We start from the raw sequence: 14,345 nt of genomic DNA, 5'->3' as shown, positions 1-14,345 counted from the left end.
CAAACCAAGACTTTCCTGCAGCCTGTGACAGAGCTCCCACGCTCCACATCAGCCAAGTTAAGTGTTTGCTCTCCTTTTGCATTTACAAGCTGCTGCATACTGAACTCTGCTTAAAAACGTAATACAAGTTGAACTGTGAACTTTTCGTGAAGAGGAGCAACTGGAAGAAACAGCACTGAATCATTTTTGTCTAATTGCCTGCTTACCAGGACCAGCTGTGATCAATTATCACTGAGACTGAACTAAGAACTTTTCCTGATTAAGAACGATTTGAAGAAACTGAACAGAATCATTCTACCTATAACTGCCTGCTTATCTGGACCAGCTGTGATCAGTTGTCACTGGTGTGAACCGCTTCTGGAAGTGTCTGGCTCAGCACTCACTATCTGTGTCTCTCTTCTTTCTCCAGCCTCGTCAACAGCTTGTAGCGGCCACCTGGCTCTGGATCCATCTGCTGGGACTGAAACCATTCTGGACTGCGGACTCCGTGGTTCCACCGCTCAGCGGGATGGTCTCCACTCGGCTAGGCAGCCATTCACATTTATTCTGTTCAATAAATCCTTTGTTACTGCTCACATTCTGATCTCTGCTTCTGGGTTTGTCTTCCACGCACGCCCGAATCATAACATCATGTTACAAATACAACTGACTTAAAGCTACAGTGTGCATGATTTAGTGACATCTAGCGGTCAGGTTGCACACTGCATTATTCCATCGCCGGTCATACTTTTGTTTCCTATCACACATTTGGACGGCTTCATGCTTCCTTGCCTTATCATGTGATAGGTAACATTTATTATTCTCCTTTTTCTCAAAAGTGAGGATTTGCAAATTTGTTAGCCTGCAGTAGCAACCAGTAGACAGTGTGTAGGCGTGTAATCAGATTCCTGATCTTTTTCTTCAGTTTTCCAGTCGTGCTGCAAAATGTAAAAGGTGGCGTAAGTATGTCCTTTTGGGCGACCATATCAACATGGCGCTGCAACACGGCAGCCTGCATGAGGGAGCCCGCTCCCACATAGGTATAAAGGACATACTCAAAGCTTATGAAAACGCATTGATTTGTTGTCACATGTAATTATACACTAATGAGGGTTATGAATGCTGTATTGCATTTCTAATTTAACACCCAAAAGCCTGATTTATGCTTCTCCATCTCCGCAGCTCCATAGTGAAGCAGAGCCCTCTGTGTCACTATACGTCAAAATGACAGAGACCACAAGAGCTGTGATTGGACACTTTTCCGGTTTCACTCCTTCCTGTCCCATAATTAAAAGTTTTTGCAGTGCGCATGCGGATTGCATTTCAATCACGGATCAAACAGGATTGTTTCTCAGAAAAGGCCTTTAACATGACCAGTTTCACAACACTGAGTCGAAAACGACAAAGATACTCAAATGACCCACAATTCATGGAGGGAAATGCACGCAACATGGTTTGGAGGTTGATGATTAAATAAGAAGCGGAGCTGCTTAAAGGACAAATTGGTCCAGAAAATGAAACAAAAAAAAAAAACCAGGAACCACAGTGGTGCAGATGGAAAGAAAGTCCCTGCTTTGTTCTACTATTCTGATAGTAAAGTGCATTATGACACCAACGTGATGGTGAACTTCAAAAGTTTATTGTGTGGCCGCAGAGTTACTGAGTTGAAGAAGCATAAATCAGCCTTAAATCCTATATGCGGTAGGATTTAGACTTGAATGAATGTTTAAAATTTTATGAAAATGCTTATTTAGACTCAGCCTGCATAAGTGTAGCTGCACTTTATTGCACAGATACATTGCTGAGCACATTCTATCACCCTCAAGCAAACCTCGCCCTTCTTTTATCCTTGTGTTCTTGTCATTATCATGAGGGGAAAGAGCTTCCACCCCAGTAAGATTCACAGAGTAGCAGTGATATGTCTTGGGAGCTCTTCCCTCAATATTGGCAAGGAAATCAATGCGGAGAGTAAACCTACCAGCACAGTTCGCAATCATCTCCTAGGCCTAAAGTAATCACTGAATTGAAATAATGCTGAAAGGTTTCCCCGCTGTCACAGAGTTAATAACAAAAGAGTGGTCCAGAACGACGTGTTGAATTAGATATTAATCCTTGTATCAAGAATAATTACCAGGAAGGTTCAGAAAGGGTGACCTTGCTTTGCCTGTCAGGTTGTCCCTCTCTGAATTCATTTCAACATTCAACAGAAACCTCAGCTCCCGTGTCTTCTCAGTGACCCAATTTACAAAGGAACAATGTAGTTTCTCGCGGCTTAATTCATTGCACTAGCTGTCAGAGAATGATCCCGCTGCAGCCAGAAACCTCATCATTAACAATTTCTCACTTGTTTACATTAATCCTCACGAGATATTCACTCATTCCCATGGCAGTCCTAATTCCACTCCATTGTCACTGTTTTGGCGGAGAGTCAGCCAACACATACTAATTAGCTGTTTGCCGTACTGGAATTTTTACTCTAATGCTTTCTAATTAGAGGTGGGTCATTTGTTAATACTATCAGGGCAGATTGAAAGGACTTACATGTGTGCACACTCTGACTGAGCTTTTACATAAATCCTGTTTCTGGGCTGAATTCTTATTCTGATGCCTCAACCAGCAGGGCTACATGCCATGGGGATGACTAGTTGCATGTTGCTTCATGATGTTAGCTACTGGCTCAGTTGAAAATCTTCTAGTTAGCTAGGTCAGGTATTTTTTTAAAGTCTCGGTCCTTTAAGTGGAGGTAAATGGAGGTTAATCTCTTAAATGGCAAATGTTATTTATTTTGCCATTTGAATTCAATTTTAATTTATTTTCATTTATATAGCACCAGGGCAGGATGATGGCTTAGTGGCTAGCACTGTTGCCTCACAGCGAGAAGGTCATGGGTTCGATTCCGCATATGGCCTTTCTGTGTGGTTTGCATGTTCTCAACGTGTTTGCGTGGGTTTCCTCCGGGTGCTCCGGTTTCCTTCCACATCCAAAGACATGCGGGTTAGGTGGATTGGAATCTTTAAATTGTCCGTAGATGTGCATAGGTGTACCCCGCCTCGCGCTCTATGACTGCTGGGATAGGCTCCAGCTCTCCGTGACCCTTAATTGGACTAAGCGGTTGAAGATGAGTGTGTGTTTGTGTGTGTGTATATAGCGCCAAATCACAACAAGGTTGCCTCAAGGCGCTTCACACAAGGTCTAACCTTACCAACCCCCAGAGCAACAGTGGTAAGGAAAAACTCCCACTGAGGAAGAAACCTCAAGCAGACCAGACTCAAAGGGGTGACCCTCTACATAAAAACATAAATTACAGAACAATTCACAAATGAACATACAGGAAATGTTGACTATGCACAGGATGGTTTCCGGAACAGATTCCACACCCATCTCTGGATGGAGCTGCACCTCAAACAGAGAGAAAAGAAAAGAAAAACAATCAAGCATCAGAAAGACAACAATACAGTGTGATTTGTCAGCATTAAGCAACAAGAAAAGCAAGAAATACGAAGGTGATTGCCAGCCACTAGCCCTAAGCTTCACTTAAAGACCCAGAATTTAGATAAAGTTGAGGCCACTGCCCGCTCTGTTATTAATAAATTAATTAAAAGAGCAAAAAGCATAGAAACATGTCAGTATGCTAGCCATACGAAAGGGAAAATAAGTGCATCTTAAGTCTGGACTTGAAAGTCCAGACTTAACAAACTTAACTTAATCTAACTGTTTTATTGATGCAGGGAGATCATTCCACAGAACAGGGACACGATAAGAGAAAGCTCTGTGACCCGCAGACTTTTTATTCACCCTAGGGACACAAAGTAGTCCTGCACCTTGAGAACGCAAAGCCCGGGCCGGTACATCAACAAAAACAAGCATAACTCAAAGTTCTTGTTCGACACAGTGGCAACACTTTTGTTGTGAAAGTGTCGTGACACGGACCCACAACAGGGGGCGTTAATGAACGGACACTGGATAAGCCAAAAAGTAACAATTTAATGTTGTGAATCACACAACAACGTGCAGACAATAACAATATGGTGGACTGTCAATCATACACCAGGTGACGTGTGGGCAGGCTCGACGATAGAAGACGCCTGGAGAGAGAAGAGCTGGATCCCCACACAGCTTCCAACACTAACGGAGCTGAAGAACACCGGAGCCGCCAAGCCCTGCGCCCCAGGTGGCCGCTGTCTTCAGCAGTCAGACCCGGTACTGCTGGCAGAGAACAGAGACAGTTCTCACACACTCAGTAATCCCACAGTCTGTATTAAGTAAAGGAGGGAAAACCTCCACCTCCAATCACACACACTCGTGCAGCTCCTGGTCAACCACTTATCTGGGTTGGGGTGTGAGGCGAAGCCGTCGCTGTCACACCAAACGCCAATCCCTCAGATAAGGACACACTCCAGGAAAATGGCTGCAACAGAAGTTCAGGTTATTACACACAAAGTGTCAGTCAGCAGAGAAATTACCTGAATGGTAGTTGATTTCTCGGCGAGGAGGTGGAGTTGCAGTCCGGTCTTTGTAGTGGTGGTGATGGGTGACAGCTTGTGTTGATTGATGACAGCTGTCACCTCCAGCAAAGCCGATGCCCTCTCATGCTTGAAGCCCGCACTTCAAGCAGGGCGCCATCTTGTGGTGGTGGGCCAGCAGTACCTCCTCTTCAGCGGCCCACACAACAACTTTTGATTCATTTTATTAGGAAACAGAGCGTGCTGCACCCTCAACTTTACCTAAATTCTGGGTCTTTTAGTGAAGCTCAGGGCTAGTGGCCGGCAATCACCTTAGTATTTCCTGTTTTTCTTGTTGTTTAATGCTGACAAATTATACTGTATTTCTTGTCTTTCTGATGCTTGATTCTGTTTTTTCTCTCTGTTTGAGGTGCAGCTCCATCCAGAGATGGGTGTGGAATCTGTTCCGGAAACCATCCTGTGCATAGGCAACATTTCTTGTATGTTCATTTTGTGAATTGTTCTGTAATTTATGTCTGTAGCATGGCCCAAGCAGAGGGTCACCCCTTTGAGCCTGGTCTGCTTGAGGAAGTAGCTTTGACATGATCCTTAAAAGCCTATAAAGAGAAACTTGATTCAGAATCCACATCCAGCTCACCTCCAAAATTAAATGGAGTCTTCCATGGCCTAATATGTATCTGTAATGTAAATTTGGTGAAATTTCATGAAGTAGTTTTGACGCAATCCTTTAAAGTCTATATAAACTGAAACTTGATCCAAAATCTGGATCCATATCACCTCCAAAATTTTAATGGAGTCTTTCATGGCCTAATATGTATCTGTGGTGCAAATTTGGTGAGAGTACATGTAGTAGTTTTGACTTACTCCTGCTTACAGTAATCCTTCAAAGTCTATATGTAAAGTAAAACTTGATCCAGAATCCAGATCCAGATCACCTCCAAAATTTATTGGAGTCTTCCTTGGCCTAATATGTATCTGCGGTGAAAATGTCATCAAAATTCATGCAGTAGTTTTGACGTTATCTTGCTAAAAGACAGACAGACAGACAGACAAACAAATAAACAAATGCCTTGGCGGATGTAATAAAAGTTGGGATACTAAAGCATTTACACCTTTGTAATGGTGTCATTCCTTCTGACAAAACTGAAAAAATGTTTTGGCATAGAGGACCCCAAGAGGTGAAGTGTCTGAGGTGTTGTTTTGTCCCATTCTTTCTGCGAACATATGCTAACTTGTGGAACAGTACAGGGTCATAAGTGGGATGTGCAAGTCATGCCAGCAGGCTTTGCCATGCCCAATCCATCTCGAGGTTCCCTCATACGTGATCAAATCGTTTTGAATCCTGTTTATGCTGCCTTCAGAATATGTCAATTGAGGTCAGATGGTACTCAGACCGCCATCGGATAGGTGTCCCACCTCGATGGCGCCCGAAGTGTTTTGAACATGTGCAACACACTCAGGACAGCCGGCTGACTGGAACCAACTGTGTGGACTTTCGCAGACTGCTGTCAGAATGTTTTGGAACTGAAACCCGACGTTTTTGGATGTGGGCGAATTCATCATTCTGACACCATTCGGTGTCATTCTGGCTATGTGTGACGGGGGTATTAGAAAATGATTTTTTTTATCTGTATTCTGTAAAATAGTGACTTCAGTTTTACTGCCTGAATGCTTTGTCGTGATAAATATCGCACCACTCGTTTAGCGATTCAGTTAGAAGTCTCACTTTCATAAGTCTCAATTTTACCTTTTTAAGTAGCCTTGGGTCACATCAGGTTTTCTATCCTGAGATATTCTGTAATAGAATAAAAATGATTTTTCTCTCAATTTGGTGGCTCACATGACAGTCATATATTCTACTAATATAAGAATATACATGAATGAGATGAATTTCTCTGTGATATACTCCGTGTAAACAGTGTAGTGTTGTTAGATTTCTTTCAAGTTGGTCCTTTAATTATTGAATAATCTTACCCTGACTGGTGTGGCTGTTTCGTTTGATTTGTTTTATTTGAAATTTTCGTGGATAAGCGCTAAGTAAAAGCAGTGCTGCAGGTGGGTTAAGAGCAATCTTTAATATTAATATGTTTAATACAACCCCAATTCCAGTGAAGTTGGGACCTTGTATAAAATGTAAAAAAACAGAATACAACGATTTGCAAATCTGTGTTACATCACCTTTCCTTGTAACAACACTCAATAAGCATTTGGGAACTGAGGAAAGTAATTGTTGAAGCTTTGTAGGTGGAATTCTTTGCCATTCTTGCTTAATGTACGACTTCAGTTGTTCAACAGTCCATTGTCATGTTGTGCGCTTCATAATGCACCACACATTTTCAATGGGCGACAGGTCTGGACTGCAGGCAGGTCACTCTAGTATCCGTACTCTTTTACTATGAAGCCACGCTGTTGTAACACGTGCAGAATGTGGCTTGGCATTGTCTTGGTGAAATAAGCAGGAATGTCCCTGAAAAAGACGTTGTTTGGATGGCAACATGCGTTGCTCCAAAACCTGGATGTGTCTTTCAGCATTGATGGTGCATTACAGAGGTGTAAGTTGTCCATGCCATGGGCACTAACACACATCACAGGCTTTTGAATTTTGCACTGGTAACAATCTGGATGGTCTTTTTCCTCTTTTGTCCAGAGGACATGATGTCCATGATTTCCAAAAACAATTTGAAATGTGGACTTATCAGAAGACAACACACTTTTCCACTTTGCGTCTGTCCATTTCAAATGAGCTTGGGCCCAGAGAAGGCAACAGCGTTTCTGGATGTTGTTGATGTATGGCTTTCGCTTTGCATGGTAGAGTTTTAACTTGCACTTGTAGATGTAGTGACGAACTGTGTTAACTGACAATGGTTTTCTGAAGTGTTCCTGAGCCCATGCGGAAAGATCCTTTACACAATGATGTCAGTTTTTAATGCAGTGCCACCTGAGGGATCGAAGGTCACGGGCATTCAATGTTGATTTTCAGCCTTGCTGCTTACGTGTAGAAAGTTCTCCAGCTTCTCTGAATCTTTTGATTATATTATGGACTATAGATGATGGGATCCCTAAATTCCTTGCAATTGAACATCAATCAATCAATTTTTTTATATAGCGCCAAATCACAACAAACAGTTGCCCCAAGGCGCTTATATTGTAAGGCAAGGCCATACAATAATTATGTAAAACCCCAACGGTCAAAACGACCCCCTGTGAGCAAGCACTTGGCTACAGTGGGAAGGAAAAACTCCCTTTTAACAGGAAGAAACCTCCAGCAGAACCAGGCTCAGGGAGGGGCAGTCTTCTGCTGGGACTGGTTGGGGCTGAGGGAGAGAACCAGGAAAAAGACATGCTGTGGAGGGGAGCAGAGATCGATCACTAATGATTAAATGCAGAGTGGTGCATACAGAGCAAAAAGAGAAAGAAACAGTGCATCATGGGAACCCCCCAGCAGTCTACGTCTATAGCAGCATAACTAAGGGATGGTTCAGGGTCACCTGATCCAGCCCTAACTATAAGCTTTAGCAAAAAGGAAAGTTTTAAGCCTAATCTTAAAAGTAGAGAGGGTGTCTGTCTCCCTGATCTGAATTGGGAGCTGGTTCCACAGGAGAGGAGCCTGAAAGCTGAAGGCTCTGCCTCCCATTCTACTCTTACAAACCCTAGGAACTACAAGTAAGCCTGCAGTCTGAGAGCGAAGCGCTCTATTGGGGTTATATGGTACTATGAGGTCCCTAAGATAAGATGGGACCTGATTATTCAAAACCTTATAAGTAAGAAGAAGAATTTTAAATACTATTCTAGAATTAACAGGAAGCCAATGAAGAGAGGCCAATATGGGTGAGATATGCTCTCTCCTTCTAGTCCCCGTCAGTACTCTAGCTGCAGCATTTGAATTAACTGAAGGCTTTTTAGGGACCTTTTAGGACAACCTGATAATAATGAATTACAATAGTCCAGCCTAGAGGAAATAAATGCATGAATTAGTTTTTCAGCATCACTCTGAGACAAGACCTTTCTGATTTTAGAGATATTGCATAAATGCAAAAAAGCAGTCCTACATATTTGTTTAATATGCGCTTTGAATGACATATCCTGATCAAAAATGACTCCAAGATTTCTCACAGTATTACTAGAGGTCAGGGTAATGCCATCCAGAGTAAGGATCTGGTTAGACACCATGTTTCTAAGATTTGTGGGGCCAAGTACAATAACTTCAGTTTTATCTGAGTTTAAAAGCAGGAAATTAGAGGTCATCCATGTCTTTATGTCTGTAAGACAATCCTGCAGTTTAACTAATTGGTGTGTGTCCTCTGGCTTCATGGATAGATAAAGCTGGGTATCATCTGCGTAACAATGAAAATTTAAGCAATACCATCTAATAATACTGCCTAAGGGAAGCATGTATAAAGTGAATAAAATTGGTCCTAGCACAGAACCTTGTGGAACTCCATAATTAACTTTAGTCTGTGAAGAAGATTCCCCATTTACATGAACAAATTGTAATCTATTAGACAAATATGATTCAAACCACCGCAGCGCAGTGCCTTTAATACCTATGGCATGCTCTAATCTCTGTAATAAAATTTTATGGTCAACAGTATCAAAAGCAGCACTGAGGTCTAACAGAACAAGCACAGAGATGAGTCCACTGTCCGAGGCCATAAGAAGATCATTTGTAACCTTCACTAATGCTGTTTCTGTACTATGATGAATTCTAAAACCTGACTGAAACTCTTCAAATAGACCATTCCTCTGCAGATGATCAGTTAGCTGTTTTACAACTACCCTTTCAAGAATTTTTGAGAGAAAAGGAAGGTTGGAGATTGGCCTATAATTAGCTAAGATAGCTGGGTCAAGTGATGGCTTTTTAAGTAATGGTTTAATTACTGCCACCTTAAAAGCCTGTGGTACATAGCCAACTAACAAAGATAGATTGATCATATTTAAGATCGAAGCATTAAATAATGGTAGGGCTTCCTTGAGCAGCCTGGTAGGAATGGGGTCTAATAAACATGTTGATGGTTTGGATGAAGTAACTAATGAAAATAACTCAGACAAACAATCGGAGAGAAAGAGTCTAACCAAATACCGGCATCACTGAAAGCAGCCAAAGATAACGATACGTCTTTGGGATGGTTATGAGTAATTTTTTCTCTAATAGTTCAAATTTTGTTAGCAAAGAAAGTCATGAAGTCATTACTAGTTAAAGTTAATGGAATACTCAGCTCAATAGAGCTCTGACTCTTTGTCAGCCTGGCTACAGTGCTGAAAAGAAACCTGGGGTTGTTCTTATTTTCTTCAATTAGTGATGAGTAGAAAGATGTCCTAGCTTTACGGAGGGCTTTTTATAGAGCAACAGACTCTTTTTCCAGGCTAAGTGAAGATCTTCTAAATTAGTGAGACGCCATTTCCTCTCCAACTTACGGGTTATCTGCTTTAAGCTACGAGTTTGTGAGTTATACCACGGAGTCAGGCACTTCTGATTTAAAGCTCTCTTTTTTAGAGGAGGACAGCATCCAAAGTTGTCTTCAATGAGGATGTAAAACGAGATACTCTATCTCACTTACAGAGTTTAGGTAGCTACTCTGCACTGTGTTGGTATATGGCATTAGAGAACATAAAGAAGGAATCATATCCTTAAACCTAGTTACAGCGCTTTCTGAAAGACTTCTAGTGTAATGAAACTTATTCCCCACTGCTGGGTAGTCCATCAGAGTAAATGTAAATGTTATTAAGAAATGATCAGACAGAAGGGAGTTTTCAGGGAATACTGTTAAGTCTTCTATTTCCATACCATAAGTCAGAACAAGATCTAAGATATGATTAAAGTGGTGGGTGGACTCATTTACTTTTTGAGCAAAGCCAATAGAGTCTAATAATAGATTAAATGCAGTGTTGAGGCTGTCATTCTCAGCATCTGTGTGGATGTTAAAATCGCCCACTATAATTATCTTATCTGAGCTAAGCACTAAGTCAGACAAAAGGTCTGAAAATTCACAGAGAAACTCACAGTAACGACCAGGTGGACGATAGATAATAACAAATAAAACTGGTTTTTGGGACTTCCAATTTGGATGGACAAGACTAAGAGTCAAGCTTTCAAATGAATTAAAGCTCTGTCTGGGTTTTTGATTAATTAATAAGCTGGAATGGAAGATTGCTGCTAATCCTCCGCCCCGGCCCGTGCTACGAGCATTCTGACAGCTAGTGTGACTCGGGGTGTTGACTCATTTAAACTAACATATTCATCCTGCTGTAACCAGGTTTCTGTAAGGCAGAATAAATCAATATGTTGATCAATTATTATATCATTTACCAACAGGGACTTAGAAGAGAGGACCTAATGTTTAATAGACCACATTTAACTGTTTTAGTCTGTGGTGCAGTTGAAGGTGCTATATTATTTTTTCTTTTTGAATTTTTATGCTTAAATAGATTTTTGCTGGTTATTGGTAGTCTGGGAGCAGGCACCGTCTCTACGGGGATGGGGTAATGAGGGGATGGCAGGGGGAGAGAAGCTGCAGAGAGGTGTGTAAGACTACAACTCTGCTTCCTGGTCCCAACCCTGGATAGTCACAGTTTGGAGGATTTAAGAAAATTGGCCAGATTTCTAGAAATGAGAGCTGCTCCATCCAAAGTGGGATGGATGCCGTCTCTCCTAACAAGACCAGGTTTTCCCCAGAAGCTTTGCCAATTATCTATGAAGCCCACCTCATTTTTTGGACACCACTCAGACAGCCAGCAATTCAAGGAGAACATGCGGCTAAACATGTCACTCCCGGTCTGATTGGAGAGGGGCCCAGAGAAAACTACAGAGTCCGACATTGTTTTTGCAAAGTTACACACCGATTTAATGTTAATTTTAGTGACCTCCGATTGGCGTAACCGGGTGTCATTACTGCCGACGTGAATTACAATCTTACCAAATTTACGCTTAGCCTTAGCCAGCAGTTTCAAATTTCCTTCAATGTCGCCTGCTCTGGCCCCCGGAAGACAATTGACTATAGTTGCTGGTGTCGCTAACTTCACATTTCGCAAACAGAGTCGCCAATAACCAGAGTTTGATCCTCGGGGTGTGTCGTGGGGGAAAAACGGTTAGAGATGTGAACGGGTTGGCGGTGTACACGGGGCTTCTGTTTAGGGCTACGCTTCCTCCTCACAGTCACCCAGTCAGCCTGCTTTCCCGGCTGCTCGGGATATGCCAGGGAGTAACTAACGGCGGCTAAGCTACCTTGGTCCGCACCGACTACAGGGGCCTGGCTAGCTGTAGAATTTTCCACGGTGCGGAGCCGAGTCTCCAATTCGCCCAGCCTGGCCTCCAAAGCTACGAATAAGCTACACTTATTACAAGTACCATTACTGCTAAAGGAGGCCGAGGAATAACTAAACATTTCACACCCAGAGCAGAAAAGTGCGGGAGAGACAGGAGAAGCCGCCATGCTAAATCGGCTAAGAGCTAATAGCTACGCTAAGCTAGCGGATTCCTAAAAACACGCAAAGTGAATAATGTGTAAATAATTTAGAGGTGATTCAGCAGAAGGAGTGCTTTAGTTAAGGCACGTAAAGATTACACTGGGAAACAAATCATAATCTAGATAACTAGATCAATCTAACTGCGCAGATTAAACAGCTAACAGATACAGAAAAACACCGCTGTGCTCTGGAACAGGAAGTGATACAATACCGCAGTGAGAGCCAACCACCAGACTTAAGAAACATTGTTATTAAACTGTTGGGTTATTTTTTTCATACAGTTTAAACAAAGTGGTGGTCTTCACCCCATCTTTGCTTGTGAATGGCTGAGCCTTTTGGGGATGCTCCTTTAATACCCAGTCATGTTTCCAATTAACCTGTTCACATGTTGAATGTTCCAAACAGGTGTTCTATGAGCATTCATCAACTTTCCTAGGCTTTTGTTGCCCCGTCCCAAATTTTTTTGAAATGTGTTCCAGGCATCCATTTCAAAATGAGCAAATATTTGCACAATAACAAAAAAGTCTATCAGTTTGAACATTAAATATCTTGTCTTTGTGGTGTATTCAATTGAATATAGGTTGAGCAGGATTGCAAATATTTATTCTGTTTTTATTTACATTTTACACAACATCCCAACTTCATTGGAATTGGGGTTGTATGATGCAAGCATGTGAAGCTCTTACTTTCACCCCTGATTATTTCCCATATTTAACTTAACTTCATAATTAAATTAATTCAGGATCAGACTAGTGTTTCGTGTCATGGCAGACATGGTGTGTTTGACAAACTGATGGTATTATTTTCTATCTTGCATCACAGCATCTGGACTGGGACTAACACATTCATTCAAGACTATTACATAAATAGTTTGATTCTCTTCTGTGCTTGTTTTAACAAATATTGGCTGTACAAATGTAGGACTGAGTTTGAATAAATGTAACAGCACCATAATAGTGTGGAAAATGCAGATTTATGGTGAAACTCTCATGAAAACATTGATTATGCCCATAGATTTCTATTTATGCGTGGTTTCAGATGCTAAACAAGATGGCGGTGCTCTAGCAACAGCCAGCAAATGAGCGGATCGCCACGGTCCTCCACCTAGTGATTCAAAAAAATCAATGGACAGGACAGCTCCAATGCCAGAATCAGAGGCATCCACTTCCACTACAAACTGGCGGTTTGGATCGGGTTGGACAAGGATTGGGGTGTTGTAGAACCGGTGTTTGAGGCACTGAAAGGCCTTGTCAGCTACAGCAGACCACTGAAAGGGAACCTGATGGGAAGTGAGAACAGTGAGGGGTGAAGCAACCTGACTGAAATTACAGATGAATCTGTGGCAGAAGTTTGCAAAACCTAAGAACTGTTGTAATTGTTTGCGGGAAGTGGGAACTGGCCATTGTGTAACAGCTGACATCTTAACAGGATCGAGTTTGATTGAGCTGGGGACATGATAAACCAGAGAAAAGAAATGGTGAGCTGGTGGAACTCACATTTTTCGGCTTTAACACACAACCGGTTCTCCAACAGTGTTATTGCGGTCAGCCCTCCGGCTTTTCTCCCACCGAGTTCCCTCAACCGGTTGTCTATGCTGATGGCTAATGTGATGAGTTTGTTGAGGAACTCTGGTTCATCTCAGACCACCAGTTCATCCTTTAATGCCTCTGAAAGCCTGTTAATAAACGCACTATGCAGCGCTGTGGAATTTCAGTCGGCCTCCATGGCGATAAAGCGCAACTCAACGGTGTATTCCGCGGTGCTGCTCCTGCCTCAGGACAGCAGGGACAGCTAAAATGAATTAAATTTAACAAATTTAGTAAACTATATAGCAGGTAAAATTAGTACTGAACATGTGACAGTTTTTCTCAATAAATATTTCTAAAGGTGCTATTGACATGAAATTTACCCAAGTAATACACACATGCAAAGAACCTGAAACAAATAAGTACAGAAATTAAGTTATGTGTAATAAAATAGAATGATACAGGGAAAATGTATTTAAGACGCTTACTGAAATTTATTTAATACTTTGTACAAAACCCTTTGTTTGTAATGACAGCTTCAAGACACCTCCTGTATGGAGAAACTAGTCACTTGCATTGCTGATGTATGATTTTCACTCATTCTTCCACATAAGCAGTCTTCAAATCTTGAAGGCTCTGTGGACCTCTTCTTTGGAACTCTGGGCCTGTAACCACAAAGCAGCCTAAGGCTAAAAATAGCTCCTAGTGATGTTATTCTAAGAAAATTTTTAGAATTCCTCAAATTCTTAGACATTTCTTAGGGCCCCTTCACACATTTGTGAATTTGGTTGAATTGCGCATTAAGTGCACATGAAGCAGGAATCGTATGTAAACCGTGTAATTTTGTAGCTGCTTCCAATGCCTCGTACACCTGTTCCTACAACTATTTGTGCACACCAGTGGTGTGCACAAA

The 14,345-nt window shown here is 41.8% G+C and overlaps 1 long non-coding RNA gene across 1 annotated transcript in view; it reads right to left on the bottom strand.

The window, feature by feature from the left end:
* Nucleotides 1-220: 220 nt before the first annotated feature.
* Nucleotides 221-14,345, bottom strand: part of LOC117519712 — a 29,288-nt gene continuing 15,163 nt past the window's right edge. Inside the window, exons 2-3 of the long non-coding RNA XR_004563393.1 lie at nt 792-801; nt 221-231 (exon numbers count right to left, since the gene is read on the bottom strand). This is a non-coding gene — a long non-coding RNA (uncharacterized LOC117519712). The remainder of the gene's footprint in view (nt 232-791; nt 802-14,345) is intronic.

Source organism: Thalassophryne amazonica, chromosome 1 (genome assembly GCF_902500255.1).
Source record: "Thalassophryne amazonica chromosome 1, fThaAma1.1, whole genome shotgun sequence".
Classification (NCBI taxonomy): domain Eukaryota; kingdom Metazoa; phylum Chordata; class Actinopteri; order Batrachoidiformes; family Batrachoididae; genus Thalassophryne; species Thalassophryne amazonica.
The sequence above is the reverse complement of the archived record's forward strand: the minus strand, read 5'-3'. Positions and strand labels throughout refer to the sequence as shown.